This window comes from Portunus trituberculatus, chromosome 39 (genome assembly GCF_017591435.1).
Source record: "Portunus trituberculatus isolate SZX2019 chromosome 39, ASM1759143v1, whole genome shotgun sequence".
NCBI lineage: Eukaryota > Metazoa > Arthropoda > Malacostraca > Decapoda > Portunidae > Portunus > Portunus trituberculatus.
The window spans coordinates 14,183,795-14,188,794 of record NC_059293.1 but is presented as its reverse complement, the minus strand read 5'-3'; the positions used below and the strand labels follow the sequence as shown (position 1 = coordinate 14,188,794).

Below are 5,000 nucleotides of genomic sequence, written 5' to 3'. Positions count from 1 at the left end.
TGCATAATTTCCTCAATATTTTCAATGCAGTCTGTCATAATATTTCTCTTTCATGACCTTCTTACTATTGAAGGATATGTTGTACCTTTTGTATAGAGAATCCTTTCTGAGAGATGCACTTTTTTTTCTATCGCCATTACTTGTGTTTGCAGTTTGTGTGTGTGTGTGTGTGTGTGTGTGTGTGTGTGTGTGTGTGTGTGTGTGTGTGTGTGTGTGTGTGTGCGGATAGTTTTGAGTTGTACTGGTACGTTCCTGATTTTAATGTCATTAAATTGTTTTGTCATGATTGATACCTTAATGCCATTCTTTTTTTATAATCGCCCCTGGGTGTGTTCATAATAATTCGCCTTCCTTCTGGACATGACGTATCTTGGCATTGAAATCCACTTTTCACAGGTACTTCTTTTTCGCATGGTTTGTTTAATTACTACATTTTTATACATTTTTCTAATGACAATTCGGATGAATATAACCCTGTTATAAAATATTTATACGAAAATAAACGGCACACAAGAAATATGGCCTGCTTTCAAGTAAACAACTGAGGCAGTGAGTGAACACCGGAGAGTCAGTACCACTGTTATCACCAGTGTACAGATCTCGCAAATTCCTTTTCATTTTAAAATCTTCCTTTGCATCAATATTACAATCCGAGCGCTATTTCTTAGCATCTACATAACATTTGTAAAAGTCTCTAACAATGCTGTCATAACATGGCAGCTGTAATCCATCCAGCCATTCTCTTCTTGTATCTATCAATCTCTTAAAAGCTTATTTCTACAGAAACTCGAGATTTCTACTCTATGAATATATATATATATATATATATATATATATATATATATATATATATATATATATATATATATATATATATATATATATATACATAGATAGATAGATAGATAGATTGATAGATAGATAGATAGATAGATAGATAGATAGATAGATATAGATACACACACACACACACACACACACACACACACACACACACACACACACACACCGCGTAATGCAGTGGTTAGCACGCTCGACTCACAAACAAGAGGGCCGGATTCGAGTCCCGGGAAGCGGCGAGGCAAATGGGCAAGCCTCTTAATATGTGGCCCCTGTTCACCTAGCAGTTAATAGGTACGGGATGTAACTCGAGGGGTTGTGGCCTCGCTTTCCCGGTGTGTGGAGTGTGTTGTGGTCTCAGTGCTACCCGAAGATCGGTCTATGAGCTCTGAGCTCGCTCCGTATTGGGGAAGACTGGCGGGGTGACCAGCAGGCGACCGAGGTGAATTACACACACACACACACACACACACACACACACACACACACACACACACACACACCCTTTTTTCATTTTTGAAAGACGTCGCTACTGACGGAGTGGATGCAGTGCGGCAACACATTTTCCAAACGCCAAAAGCCAATTAGGTTTGTGGACCATGTCGTGCCGGACGTGCGGGACAGGGGACAGGTGTCTCATTAAGACAGCACCCGTCACGTCCGGCCACAGAAAGCCGAGCGTGTCAGTCATTAGCTGGGGCGTCCCTCCCGCCTTCCTTGTGGGCCTCGGCTGATTGTGTTGTCGTGGCTTGACGGAGTTGTTTGTCGCGGGGGCATTGCACTCCCTCTGGGGGAGTTTGTTTGAATATTCAGGGCATGTATGGCCGGCCGCCGCATCGCTGCATGACACTCCGGGCGAGATGAGCCCTGGGCGCGGCCATCAGGTGTGGATAAAGTTTAAAAGGGCGTAAAACAAACATATTGTACCTCTCAGTAGTTTGTTAATTGAAGTCCAGTTAGTGATTTACTTTCAGATCTGCCATACGACGCATAATGTTCGTTTCACGACCATGCTTATATATATATATATATATATATATATATATATATATATATATATATATATATATATATATATATATATATATATATATATATATATATATATATATATATGAGGACATATGAACAAACGTGTAAATTTATAATAAAAGAGAGTTGAGTTCACAGTCAAGCGTCACGGGAATAATATTACAGAACAACATTTATAAGCGGCTAAGACATGACACTGAGGACAAAGTGCGGCACAAAGCAAGTACTAATGAAGTACTTGAAGGGAATGCAAAACATGAGTTGTTAAGAATGTAAGTTTGGAAGTAGACAAAACTTTTAGTATAGAAACACCTGGGAGGCAGGAGTGAAGGAGGCGTGGTGTGGGCAGCAGGCGTGGCACGGTGTAGCACACACTCAATAAGTGACTGAAATTCGAATGAAAACTATGACAGACGAAAGTGTTGCAGTTTTCAAAGTCATTCGATTGGTCTCAAGCATTCAGGACTGTAAAGCTGCACAATTTTTTGCATTATAACCTTGTGTCTTGGTGGCTTTAAGAGCATTCTTTATGTGAAGGATCAAAAATTGATGTGTGCAACTGGCTAGATGATCAGAGCGAGAGAGAGAGAGAGAGAGAGAGAGAGAGAGAGAGAGAGAGAGAGAGAGAGAGAGAGAGAGAGAGAGAGATGGATAGATAAATTCAGATACAGGCAGAGAGGCAGATGATTCTCATTTAGATACCTAATCACGACAGCACCATTGAGTGGTGAAATCAGTCGTATCCTCATTAAATTAGCCATCGCTCCACCATAATAAGTGTTCGCCTATGGAGCAGCTTTTCCTAAATAAATAATATATGTGACCATAATATTGTTTTTGCAACTTCAGGGAACAAGCAAATAGTGACCCTTCTGGTGTAGTAAGCATTATACATTCTACAATTATAATACACTTCAGTACATGCAAGCTCCTATTGAACATCCTTCAGTTCAGTACAAGCTTAAGATGCCGAGGAACTAAAGCAACATTTAGTAACACGCTACACCATGAGCCTCACTAGGTGGAGATATGTGAGACTGGAGCAGGGGTGTGGGAGGGGAGGCGTCATGCATGCTTCACTATTGTCAGTCAGCCTTACAATTGTACAGATCATCTCAACAAAGGAAATACTTGCTGAGTGTGTCCTATTGTCCCCTCCTCACGCCCTCCTGCTTCCCGCCCCTCACAGCCACGGCGTCTTCCTCTGCAGGTCCCTAGCGAGGCAGGCTCGGCGGCAGGCACCAGACGCGTGTGATGAGTGTGTGGGGCGGCGGCACCAGTTATCAATATGTGCACACATGTTGCTTTCCCATGCTTGTATGCATGCGTGCGCGTGTGTATGTGTGTGTGTGTGTGTGTGTGTGTGTGTGTGTGTGTGTGTGTGTGTGTGTGTGTGTGTGCATGTGCGTATGTGTGTGTGTCGTGGAAGGGAGGGAAGTGGGTGGCATATCTGTCATATCTGCGTCTCTTTGATGCTCGTCAGTTCGCCTGATCACCAGCAAGGCCGCACTGCCAACACTCACCTCTCTCTTTCCCCATCAGAGGAAAAAAGAAATCACGGGTCTCTTTTATCGAAGAGACTTCTTATGAACATGTATTTGTGACTCATACTCCTTGAATAAAACTTTATTTTTCCCTTTGACGCGAAACAAGTTATCCGATACCTTGCGCTGCATCACGTATACGGCTCCCTCGCTTTTTCGCATAGCCAGGAACAGGAATCAAAATGAGTTCCTATGGTGGAGGAAGCGGAGGGAGGACGCGGGGAGGTGAAGGACGCACGACGATGGAATGATGCGCGGAGTGTGTAGTTTTGTAGCGATGGGTCAAAGTGAATATATCAGTGTAAAGGTAGAATTGTACACACCAGGGAAGTGGTATGCAAACATAAATAACAAGGAAAAAGATTCGGACTAACATCCACAAAGAGATATTTCTTTTCAGTTTCTTAAATAGTCTGTTAGATGATTACATTATGATTCTTAAATCTCCATCCAAACTACAGGTAAAATTAATAAGACTATGTTTGCATAAACGTTCTTTCATGAAGAGATAATGGTGAAAAAATATTGTATACTGAATATGTTTTGATTTTTTTTAAGGGTGTTCAGAAAGACGGAGAAATCGGCTTAAAATTTACCATAAAACCGTAATAGCATGACTCCTCATATATCCATCTTCTTTGCCTCTATAGATGAAAAAAAAAAAAAGATAAATGTAAATGAAAAAAAAATAAAAAAAGATAAATGAAAATGGACGAATTAGTGTAAGAATTGCTGTGAATCCCTAAATATCATCTAGATTTTGGTACATTTGGTCTTCTGTCTCAATAACTATAAAAATTATAACGAGTGTAAATGTTGGAAGACCTAGAATGGTAAAAGACAATAAAGAAAGATGGAGAAAATAAGGTGAGAATTTCCATAATATCCTGATAACATGACTCCGGGTGTCTTGTGTTTCTTTGTCTCATTATCTTCAAAAATTTTGTTTGAAGAATCAGTGTCACTTCTTTATATTTAACTGTATATGCATTATTCGTACACTGAAATGTAGTTGTACGTACTTAATTTAGTCGCCCGAAGGAGAATATAATATGTATGTGTAATGATGGACAGCTAGACCAAGGTTACTTCTTCATTTCAGATCAACCAACGTAACAATGTCCTTAGAGAATAAGGTAGGGAAGATTGAAAAGGTACTTGTCATACACAGATAGGGAGACTAAAACACACACACACACACACACACACACACACACACACACACACACACACACACACACACACACACACACACACACACACACACACACACACATAGGAGGAGGTAGCCCTTTCACCTGGAGATCAATACAGCACAGCATGGCAAGCTTAGAGCGAGGCAGGCAATGTTGTGTCCTGTTAACACAATGCGTCCAATTACTGTGAACAGCGTCTCTAATTGATGGTTGGCGGGGAGTGTGACCAATTTAACAAACTTACCTTTCAGGGATAAGTGTTCTTCATAACTATAATAAAAGGGGAAGAGCTAAGCCTGGAAATGCACTGAGAAAAATCCAAATACATAGCACACACACACACACACACACACACACACACACACACACACACACACACACACACACA

General features: G+C 40.9%; 1 protein-coding gene and 1 long non-coding RNA gene across 3 annotated transcripts in view; one reads left to right on the top strand and one right to left on the bottom strand.

Moving 5' to 3' along the window:
* LOC123515596 overlaps positions 1–5,000 on the top strand; it is a 291,197-nt gene that overhangs the window by 191,116 nt on the left and 95,081 nt on the right. The gene's annotated exons all lie outside the window — the stretch shown is intronic.
* Positions 1–5,000, bottom strand: part of LOC123515598 — a 111,209-nt gene that overhangs the window by 21,275 nt on the left and 84,934 nt on the right. The window lies entirely within an intron of this gene.